Source organism: Cervus canadensis, chromosome 15 (assembly GCF_019320065.1).
Source record: "Cervus canadensis isolate Bull #8, Minnesota chromosome 15, ASM1932006v1, whole genome shotgun sequence".
Lineage (NCBI taxonomy): Eukaryota > Metazoa > Chordata > Mammalia > Artiodactyla > Cervidae > Cervus > Cervus canadensis.
In genome coordinates, this window is record NC_057400.1 from 56,317,438 (window position 1) to 56,329,641 (window position 12,204).

The window sequence follows — 12,204 nt, forward strand, 5'->3', positions numbered from 1 at the left end:
TTGTTTAAGATTACACAAAAAGAATGATTCAGGTGGAGCCAGCATAGTAGAAAGCATTGTCTTTGAATTGTGCACAACAGTCCTCCTGCCCCCTTGCCCGCTTCTCATTTAAGGCATGGTGTTGGCCATGTAAAAAAATGGTGATGATAACGATGATGCCTGTGACAACAGCAGTTAACTAACATGAATTGAATCCTGTGGGCTAGGCGCTGTGCTAAGCACTTTATACAGATTATTTTGTTTAATTTACTCGGCCACAGGGTTGAGTGTGCACTCTGTGCCAGCTGCTCTTCTAAGCACCTTATATATTCAGATTCACGTCATTGTCAGGACCATCTCCTGAGGTAGGTACTTATCCTATCTCCATTTTTCAGATGATGAACTGAGGGATAGAGAGATTAGTTAACCTCCAAAAAGCTAGTGAATAGTGGAGTCGCAGTTCTGACCCACATATTCTGGGGTTTTTTTTTTTTTTGCTTGTCTTTTTAAAACTTCTGGTGCAGGAGGTTATATTAATCACACTCCTTAATCTATAGTTCGCTCTCCTCATCGGTCTCTCTAAGGGCCTCTCATTTTCTTTGGGCCTCCCCCCACCCTCCTCCCTTTTCTTAGAAGCAACCATTCTACTATACTTAATATGTACCTTGTTTCTGTGAGTTGTTGCAAAATATTTCTTGTAACACAGGTTGTGTTATGTCATGTGCAGCTTCTTATTTACTCTTCTAAGGGCAGTAAAAGCTTGTGCCATCATTGTGTAAGATCGCTGCCACTACAGACTGCCCCCAAATGCTTGAACTACCATACTAGAAAAGTTAGCTTACACTCTGCTCTCTCTGGGCTTCCCTCATAGCTCAGTTGGTAAAGAATCTGCCTGCAGTGCAGGAGACCCGGGTTCGATTCCTGGGTTGGGAAGATCCCCTGGAGAAGGAAATGGCAACCCACTGCAGTATTCTTGCCTGGAGAATCCCATGGACAGAGGAGCCTGGTGGGCTACAGTCCATGGGGTCGCAAGATCGGACACGACTTAGCGACTAAACAACCACCACCACCACCGCTCTCTCTGCTGATAAGCATGAGCCAGTAAGTGAGGCTGAGAGCATGGAAATCCTGCAGTCTTCGTTCCATTTCCAGCTAACACATTTGGGTTACTATAATTACAATAGATCTGGGAAGGTCAGCAGGATGAAAGGATAAACTAGAGATGGATGGATGTCCAAAAGTTGGTTAGGAGTCTGACCTCCCTTACCTTCAACAGTTCCCCTATTTGGGGGGGGGTCATCCCAAATAACAACAGACCATATAAACATGATGGGCTTGCCATAAAATTGGCTTAGGGCAAGTTCCCTAGCCTTGCACTTCCAACCAGATTATCACCCCAAGTCTCTGCAGAGGACTGGGTCCATCTGCACTAGAGCTTTAGTAAACCACCTAATTCACATATCCAAGTCAATTCTCGAAGGAAAAAAAAATGCTATTCTAAAACTAGAGGTGTAATTAAATGTGTTCAAACCAATAGTTATCCCAAACTCAGACTCATTTGCAGCAAAAAGCATTTCCACCATTCCCTAGTGTTCAAAAATTCCACTTGCCTCTTTGCCACACTGACCAGATCCCATTTCTCTCCTCCTCCCGCTACCTACATCACTTTCTTTCTTGTCATCAGGCCTTTTATTGGTTGAATTGTGTCCCCTCAAAGAGAAATGGTAAAGTCCTAACCAGTAGTACCTCTGAATGTGTCCTTATCTATAAAAAGGGTCATTGCGGGAGTAACCAATTAAGATAAGGTCATTAATCCAATATGACTGGTGTCCTTATAAGAAGGCCATGCCAACACACAGAGAAACATGGAGAACACCATGTAAAAATGGAGGCAGAGATTGGAGAGCTGTATCGACAGCCAAGAACACTTAGGAATGTCAACCATCACCAGAAGCTAGGAAAGAGGCACACAGTCCTTAGAAGGAACCAGCCTTGCACACACCATGACTTCTAACCTCCAGAACTGGAGGAGCATACATTTCTTATTGTCTTAAACCACCCAGCTTGTGGCACTGAGTTATGGAAACCCTATAAAACCAACCTTGGAAAGCCCTTTCTAAGTCTGCAATCCATAGGGAGACATTCCAGCAAAGCTGTGGCCAGCACCTCTGGTTCCATCATTCCTACCTTCCCCATGAGATCCTGCTGATCTCAACTCTAGCTGGGACACACTATCTAATTTTTTAGCTCCTATCCACAGCTATTAAGGTGATAGTGCAATTTAATGAATTGGTTCTGTTGCAGAGTCATTCTCTCCTTTTCCCCAATATAAGTCCCAAGGATTCACCCTTGACAGTCTTTTGACCCTCTTTCTACTCTCCCTTGGTAACTTAACTTAGTCTCTGGTTTTTCCATCTACTGGTATAATGTCACAGGTCATCTGAAAATCTTCCTAGCTCTGAGCTTTTCTCTCTAGGTCTACATTTCTAGTTGCCTCCTGGACATCACTATCCAATCATCTCACTACTTTAAATTCCATATGTCAATGAATGAACTCATTGAGTCTCTCCCTCCAGACCTGCTAGGTCCTTACTTTTATCTTCCCACTCACCCAAGCCAGAGAGCCCCTCCTTGCCTTCCATACATAACACAAGTCAAACTCAGTGAATTTTAACCACCTAATACCTTGTATCTGCAAGGGATGTGACCAAAATATATGTAAGGCATTACAGCTACTCTTGGCTACTGCTCCATAGTTCTTGCAGCTTTTATTGGTCCTCTCTGTGGTATTCACAGGTCGTGATGATTTTTTTTTTTTTTTTTGGCTGAACCTCTGTGGTATCCAACAGGTCATGACTTCAGGCTCATAATTTTTCAGTTGGTCACTTCATTCATTTTCTGGCATTCCAGTCTTATCTCCATTTACTTAGTGGTTAATGGCTGCAAACATGCATTTCAGAGTTTTGAAAGACTATGACATGATAGACTACCATGACTATTATTAGTAGGATAATTCCCAATGTCTGGAGTGTACCTCAGAGCCATGATCCCCAAGACTAAACCAGTGAAAATCAAGTAAGTCAAAGAAAGGACTGGATGAAGGAGTCACCCTTTCAGCCAACTGGCTTGCTTAGTGTTTGTATGTAAATGAGTTTCAAATTCCCCAGAAGTGTTAATTTAGGTGCAGCAGGTGGTACTGGCCACAGAACAGATACCTCCTTGTCCAGCTAAAAGATAAACAAAGGCTATACTATTATTAAGAGCAACTTCAGAAAGAAAGTCTAAGGACTGTTGTTGGGGAGCTATTTCTTTAGCAGTAGACTCCACAGTACTTTCAAGAGTTAAGGAGAGGTTCCTGATCAGGCCTCATTCACATTTACTCTTAAATAGGGTAGTAGGAACCTGCCAAAGGAAGAGAATTCTGAATCATGAAAAATGCCTGGTCGGTCCTTTCTAATCTGAGAATGTAAAATTCAGGGGAGTTGACTGGTGAGGTGTCTCAGTTTAATTGTGGACAGTCAGAGGCATGGTTAGATAACCTAGGGCATCCCAGGTGGCTCAGTGGTAAAGAATCCGCCCGCTAAAGTAGGAGACATGGGTTCGATCCCTGGGTCAGGAAGATCCCCTGGAGTAGGGAATGCCAACCTGCTCCAGTATTCTTCCCTGGAAAATTTCATGGACAGAGGAGCCTGGCAGGCTGCCTTCCATGGCGTCACAAAGGCTCGGACACAACTGAGCGCACACACGATGCACAATTAGATAACCTAGGAGGCATTTTCCCAGTTACATGCTAGCCATCTAGGCGTCCATAGGCTGAAGGAGAATGATAACCACTACAGACAAAGATAAATCTTTTGGGGGCCCAAACCACTTTCCCTAAAGTGGAACTGTTAATGGATTCATTTGCAGACGTCGTTTCACTTGCCCATTCAAACCAGGGGTCAGTCATGTTTCCAGTGCATTCAGGAACTAAATCTCCTAGTCTGAAATAAAAAGTTGTTCCAAATTCTAGATACACTCCTTAGCAATGGCCCAGGAGATGTGGACAATCCTGTTATCTTTCTAGGCAAATGCCAGCGTAAGGAAAAGAAGAAGAAAGAGTTTAATGTTAAGGTATGATGTCTTGATCAAGCACCTTGAGAGGAAATCAAGCTAGCGCCATGCTGGCTACCTCTCTTCCCAATCAATTTGACTTAAAGATCTCACAACTGAAGATTTCTTCAGCAGTGAGATGCCTTCCTAAGGTTTAAATCCCTGAAGTCTGGCTATAGTTAGGAAGATCTGGTATAGTCTCTTCCAAGGAGATTCAAGAGCATTCTATGTTCTCAGTGATTCCAAATCAGAAAAAGGGAAGAAAATTGGAAATGTAGCAAGATACTTGAGGTAACTACAAGAGTTTAGAATCCAGACTAGTTTATATGCCTAAAGATAGTTAACAGAACTAGAATCTAATAGCTACAAACATAATTTTTCTCTCTACAAGTTCCCCCATTAAAAACAGATAATCACAGTAAAACTAATTTGTTTGCATTAAACTTGGCCTGTAAGTGCAGTGAGAACAATGACTGACCATGTAAGCTTTGGTCAAATCTGAGTCCATGTGTATCTCTCTCAAATATGACATTCCAGTCAAAGCCTTGGTAATATAGCCAATGTTTCCAATTGTGTTCTGTTACTAGGAGAACAGATTCATACTGAACTTATGCAAATAACTAACTCTATTGTCAAGGAACAATACTCAAGGATTTTCTAATTACGGAAGGGATCAGATAGGGAGAAAAAGTAAACATTTCATCTGTGTTTACAAAGGTATCCTTTACCAAATTGCTGAATGTCATGTTCAGATGAAAAGGAAAGATTTCCTTAAATCTGGAAAAATGAAACATTAAGGAACCAATGTTTTAAACAGAAAGTCCTAAAAAAATTATAATCATCTTCCTCAGTTCATTCAGTTCCATGTAATTAACACTTGTTTTGCTTAAATCCAGTTTTTCTATTAGTTCCGGAGTTCTCACTCAGTTCAGTTTTATGATCTTCAAGTTAATAGAAACCTGCACTTGTTAAAGTCCTTTACATGAATCTCCTTTAAGATGAAGCACTTTTGCAAGAACATTTTTACAAAAGCATCACAGTAAAACCATAACTCTGTAAATGGTAAAGGACTTTAAAATGGGCATGGTTAAAAATGATTTTAAAAACAGATAAAAAGATCTGATGAAAATTCATTACAATGTTATTGACAAGGAAATTCAGTTATTTCTGTGACATATACATTTTAAGATATAATTGTGACTGATTACGTTAGACCAGAACCTATCAGATTTCCAGGAATTTAGCTCAATTTCAGGAACACATACAAACATATAGAAGAAAGTTTAATATTACTTCTTATTTGACAACGCTTCCTATGTAATTGGGCTTCCTTGATGGCTCGGATAGTAAAGAATCTGTCTGCAATGCTGGAGACCCAGGTTCAATCCCTGGGTAGGGAAGATCTCCTGGAGAAGGGTTTGGTAACCCACTCCAATATTTTTGCCTGGAAAATCCCATGGACAGAGGAATCTGGTGAGCTATAGTCCATGGGGTCGTAAAGAGTTGGACACGACTGAATGACTAACACTTTCACTCTCCCATGTAATTAAACATATCAAATAAGTCTAATTAGTTTAACTTATCGGGTCACAGGGCTTTCCTGGTAGCTCAAGTGGTAAAGAATCCACCTGCAATGCAGGAGCTCCTGGTTTGATTCCTGGGTTGGGAAGTTGCCCTGAAAAAGGGATAGACTACCTACTCCAGTATTCTTGGGCTTCCCTGGAGACTCACATGGGAAAGAATGTGCCTGCAATGCAGGAGACCTGGGTTTGATCACTGCATTGGGAAGAGCCCCTGGGGGAGGGCATGGCAGCCCACTCCAGTATTCTTGCCTGGGGAATCCCTATGGACAGAGGAGCCTGGTGGGCTATAGTCTGTGGGGTTGCAAAGAGTGGAAACAACTGGGCTACTATGCACAGCACAGCATGGGGTCACAAAGAGTCCCAGAGACACCCCCCCCACCCCCCCCACCCCGGGAAATCCTAAAGTTAGTTATAAATCAAAACACTTTATTTAGAATTTGCCTTGGGGAAGTTTGTAAACAAATATAAAAAGATTTTAAAACAATTGGTCATAAAAGGATCATAGGTCACTGAAATAAGAGCCATTTTACCATAGCAACAAAGACTTTGAATGCAAATTCAGGAAGGTACATAGTTCTGAGCAAAACTTTGCTTTTTTAATAGCAAGAAGACTAGGTTTACTCAAGTAATCAAAGACCTGAAAAAAACAACAAACACAGGAAATTATTTTGATAAAACATAGAATCTTTGTTTTCCAGGCAGACCACTTAAAAGGTAAAGCAAAACTTTTGTTTACAATGTCTTACTAAGAGCAGACTAATAATCCAAAACAACCTGTCCTTTCAAGACTGAGAAAACCAGATTTTAATATTGTACCAGCTTACCTTTGATATTAAAACTCATTGACTTAAATAAATTCATTTTGATCTTAGCCAGCCTGACCACACCTAAAATTCTTTTCCCAAGATTCTTTTCCCACAAACCTATAATTTGTTCTGCATTTTTTCTCTTTCCCATTGTGAAATAACTAGTCTCTAATCAGGACAAAGTTCCTTTCTTTTTCCTCAACATAAATGCACCTCCATTCCTTTTACCTTCTTTTATAGAAAACATGTTTCCTACTTTCCTTGCAATGAAGATGTTTCCCTTATTATTTTTAGTAGCTTTTGTTGTTATCGTTCAGTTGCTAAGTCATGTCTGACTCTTTCCAACCCCATGGACTGCAGCACTCCAGGCTCCTCTGTCCTTCACTGTCTCCCAGAGTTTGCTCAAACTTATGCCCATGGAGTCAGTGATGCTATCTATCTCATCCTCTGCCACTTTCTTCTCTTTTTGCTTTCAATCTTTCCCAGCATCAAGGTCTTTTCCACTGAGTTGGCTATTTGTGTCAGGTGGTCAAAGTATTGGAGCTTCAACTTCAGCATTGGTCCTTTCAGTGAATATTCAGGGTTGATTTCCTTTAGGATTGACTGATTTGATCTCCTTGCTGTCCAAGGGACTCTGAAGAGTCTTCTCCAGCACCACAGTTCGAAGCATCAATTCTTTGGCTTTCAACTTTCTTTATTGTCCAACTCTCATGTCTGTACATAACTTCTGGAACAACCCCATAGCTTTGACTATATGGACATTTGTCGGCAAAGTGATGTGGCTTTTTTTTTTTAATATGCTGTCTAGGTTTGTCATAGCTTTTCTTCCAAGGAGCAAGTGTCTTATCTACAGTGATTTTGGAGCTCAACAAAATAAAATCTGTCACTAGTAGCTTTAATTGTATATATAGGCTTCCCAGGTGGTGCTAGTGGTAAAGAACCGCCTGCCAATGCAGGAGACATAAGAGATGCAGGTTCAATCTCTGGGTCGGGAAGATCCCCTGGAAGAGGGCAAGGCAAACCATTCCAGTACTCTTGCCTGTAGAATCCCATGGACAGAGGAGTCTGGCAGGCTGGAGTCCTTAGGGTTGCACTGAAGCGATATAGCACACACATGCGCGTGCACACACACACACAAAACAATTGTGAACTGTTATATTAGCATTCTATGCTTTGACAAATTTATGGATACTTTTTTATGATTTCTAGAAACATATGCTTTCTCATAGTAAATTTTTCATTGTGACATGAAACATGTTTACTGATAAATCCAAGTATCTTTAGTTCCTCTGGGAAAGGAAGCAAAAGTAAAAAGGCTTGTGTTTAGTAATTAATGTTTTAGTATTTTATCTCATTTGGGAGTGATCTAGGTACACAATGACTGTCCATCATTTAATTTAATTTAGCAAAACTTTAAGGTTTCAGTATACCAAAAAGGTTTGTAGAAACTAGCTTAAAAGTTCACCTAAAATCTTCTATCCTGTTTATATCTATTAAATTCACTTATTTTCAATAATTATGTTTAGACTACCCACAAAAATTTCATGAGACATTAGACAAAGTCAGCCATCATCCCAAGTTATTTTTCTTGCTGACAAACTGTGTAAGAAAAACTACATGAACTTATTTGACCAAGAAACCCAAGTATAGGATTGGCCAACAAGATCAAACTTTAATGGAATAAAGTATGCCTGCATTATTTTAATGCTGATAATTCTGAAGACATACCTATTTCAATTAACCCAACAAACTTAAACTAGTTTTTATTTACCAAAGATTATCTCAGATCATGTGAACTTGAAAAGCATTTGGGTTAGTTTCCATTATATTTTTGAGAGTTTTAGGAATCCTTAATTCATATAAGTGCTTAATTCTCTTTAAGCCAAGTAGAGTACTTTCACAAATTAATTTTGGTTCTACCATCCAAAGGTGGAAAATACTACACATCTATTACACACACACACAAACATATAAACAGATAAAAACAGGGATCTTACAGCTTCTATTTTAAAATTACTGCCATGGAGCAGGTAATAACACAAAACTCACTAGTTATAAAAGCAGTTGGATCAATGCTTTCCAATAGATGAAATAAGTTAAGCTTATCTGTTCAGATGGCTAGAGCTGTTTACTCATATTTGTGGAGAAGACATGTAAGAGATTTTTCATTTGTCTAAGTTCAAAATGACCATCTCTTCCACTTCTTTTTTTTTTTGTTTGTTTGTTTTAATGAGAATCACTTCCCTGAAGTTGATATTTTAAAGAAATGATCTAACTAAGAGTTCCTGGAGCATTTCTGGTTTTGCCAAGATTCATAAGAAAATGACAGTTGTTTTTAACTCCTAAAGGAATGGGTTGCAACTTAAATGACATCATAGGTGCTCCACCCATTTTTAGAAGGTTTTTCTTTTACTTTGTGTACACAGTTTTATCTTAGCTTAGTGGAGGAGACCTAGAAAAATTCCTATCAGGGTCTGAATGTCAGCTTTCAGCCTGGCCAATTTCTGTCCACAGAGCTACTTCAAAATTCTTCTAAATATCTTGTCCATTGTCAGCCAGGACAAACAGTAAATATTTCTGGAAGTGCTGAACAACTCCTTTGCTATCTCCAAAGAAAATGCAAAAGACGTTTTATTTTTCTTTTTATTGGGTACTGCAGACAGATCTGGGAAAGCTGACTCTGGTTAGAATTCTCACCCTTAGTTGGCTTGTATCAGTCTTTTCAGGACCACATCTGCAGGCTTTGAGAAGGGATTAAAGTAGAGAGTGTAGCTTCAGTATCCACAAGAATTTGGCAAGGTTTTCCATTAATTTTAGTTTTCCTTGGCTGTTTAAGGGAATAACGTAACAATTCACCAGAAAAGCCCCCGGAGTCTCATCAACTCTGGGAGGGACCCATACAGGGACCCTCCTTTGAGGGTCGATGTAAGGACATTCATATCTACAAATCAGCTGAATATTATGCAGAGGCTTGTTTGAGGACATTTTCTTTTCCAGGGTCCCAGTTGCTTACAACTGAGACATCTACCCATGAGTTAGCATTTTAATGATGGACTCCAAGAAGACTGTGATGTAGGGGCCCAGGCATTATTTTAGGTGACTGACATTATTTCAGGTGACTGACCTTGGAGCTGTTATGACTTTAAAGCCAACAGCTTGGTGGATTTTTGTTTACAATCTTGTTCCAAAGTCCTTTTAAAGTGTTTAGCTACAGTCATGAGTTCAGTCCAATGCGGAGATAGCCTCCCATCCCCATTTTTTTGGTTTGTTTGTTTTGGTCTTTTTATTAATCCACTAACCTCAGGACATAACCTATTTACAAATAGTGTAGCTAGAGCAAGTTGGGTGACTTCATCCCTTGAATGAAACCCAGAAACCTGTAGGAGGAGAGCTTCCAGATGAGCTCTAAAGTCAGCCATAGACTCATCTTTTTTCTCTTTTTTTGGTTGCATGTTTGAATAACAGACCAGGGAAGACTCTAGGATTGGCTCTCAAAAGATCAGTTTCTACTTTGAGAGCATTTTCTGCTCCACTGGAGACCATGTTGAAGATTGAGGATCTCAAATTATCATCCTCAGGGTTTTGCATTTTGCTTCCTTCATTTTTGTGCTTCCTCAGATTCTACCAGCATGTGCACAAGCTGATAAAGATCTGTCAAACCAGGGACTCTAAATTCTTCAAGACTTCTGAAGTGGTTTCTTTTTATATCCTCTCTGGGTTTAGGAAATTCTTTAAGTACTGCCCTTCATTCAGTGTTTGACTGATACATGAGAAGAATTGCCTACAACCCTGGGAGGTTTTATTTTAAACTGCTTAATAACCTCTTTAGAATGGAAAGGCAGGGGGTGGGGTTGCGGTGGCTCAAGAGGGAGGGGATGGATATATGCTCACCATGGATATGTAGACTTAAGCTGATTCATACTGTTGTACAGCATAAACCAACACAACATTGTAAAACAATTATCCTCCAATTAAACAAACAAGAGTGGAAAGGCAGTTCAGACAGAGAATTAGTGGAATGTGAATACTCAGGTAAATGAAAATAGAAAGGAGCAGTAGGAGCCATGTTACTCATACTATCTTTTATTTTAGGACCTCTTGTGTCTTTTATTTTTTATTGGCCTTTCCAACGAATCTTTCGATGAAGCTCCTTTGGAATCGTGAAGGCTTTTGGAGGCCCCTGCATATCAGTTAAAATAGGTATCTCATTATATTTAATTTGGCAATCCTAGCTTTCAAATGTACTTCTTAAATGAATGATCTGATCTAACAGGAACATTTCCCATTATGGCCACAGGAATCCTAGCTTGTTTCTGGTAAGATTTTGCCATTTTTGTAAATATCTACAGCTTCCAGGTCCATAGTTCTTAGCCATAAAATAAGCAGGTGTGCTGAAAGGTGGTGTGCTTAATGCTTTAGAATTTGAGTTAGTAATTAACTTTTAATTTTATTATTTTAAAAAACAATGATTACTTTAAATTATTTATTTATGTATTTATTGAGCTAGCTTTTGGAGTCAAACTAATACTAAAAAGGGATGTGCTGCTTAGGAGGGAACTATGGTGTTTCACGGTGTCCTTCATTGCATAACAACGTTCTTGATGTTTTCTGGTGACCTAGTCTCAGTCTACACAGTCTGTGGTGAACTCATCCTAAAATCGGAGACGCAGAGTTTGGTGAGAAGGGCTCTAACAGCTTCTAAGTGTTCAATCCATGCTCACCAATTTTATGCTTCTAAGATCTTTATCCGCAATAGCCTTTCATATAAAACAAAACAAATGTGTGCCCCTTAGTATACCAAGCAGTAACCAAAGAGACGTTACTGCAGACTGGCCAATAGGCGGCGCTGTGCACGCGGCCAGCCATTCCCAGCGTGGCGTTGGGGCTGCGAAGAGAATTGAAACAAAAGACCTCAAAGAATGGGGATTGCAAACTGATTTCAAAGAAACGGGAAACTGCAAATTAAACTGCCAAGAGTTCCCAGCGTGGAATGTGGTCACAAAACCAAGGGCTAAGATTCCCAAACAAATGAGGAGTTGAAAACTGAACCAAGGCCTAGGTTCTGGGTGGAACTGTCTGCTAGCTTAAACTGACCTGCCCTGGACTGGAAAGTTAATTAAATCAGGAGCTTTATCCAAAGAAACCGAAAGCAACCCAGAGGAACTTACTGATGACCTTCGGAAATGACGAAGAAGACAGAAAACTCAGTGGGTTTGTGGAGTACCATGCCTCTGTCCCCTGTTATTCCTGAAGCCATCGGAAGTTCACTTCAAATCCCACTGCTGCCACCAAATCTATTAAAAGACAAAATTCAACTAAGTTTTATAGGTCTTACTGACTTTGTTCAATGACCCATGAATTGGTAGCATCCTATGTAGCATATATAAAGGTGCTATACACAATGAAGGGCTTTTATAAGCAGAAGTGGGCAGGACAAGGCAAGATCAGATTACCTTATCTTTCTCTGAGAGGATGGAAGGGGTCTCTAAGGCAGATTACCTCACTAGTGCTGACCAGGAAATTCCAGACTGAACAGTTTAGACTATATTCCTGGGGGAGGTTGAGACTGCAATTAGGTTATGTATTAAGTCTTGATCCGTGACATAGCTTCACACAAGTGATTCCATTTGGGGTCCATTTTTTTTTTTTTTCACACCAACAGTGAGTGAGTTGCTCTGCCCTGCCCTTCTAAGAAGTTGCTGCTTTACCTCCTGAGTTTTCATAGCTCTTTACATAGACCTGTC

At 40.0% G+C, this 12,204-nt stretch overlaps 1 protein-coding gene across 1 annotated transcript in view; it reads right to left on the reverse strand.

Annotated features, from left to right (window-relative positions):
* The window catches only part of NFE2L2 (nuclear factor, erythroid 2 like 2), a 78,828-nt gene extending 67,179 nt beyond the window's left edge, over positions 1-11,649 (reverse strand). The window contains exon 1 of the mRNA XM_043487646.1: positions 11,629-11,649. The gene's annotated coding sequence lies outside the window, so the exon portion shown is untranslated. The remainder of the gene's footprint in view (positions 1-11,628) is intronic.
* Between the last annotated feature and the right edge of the window lie 555 nt (positions 11,650-12,204).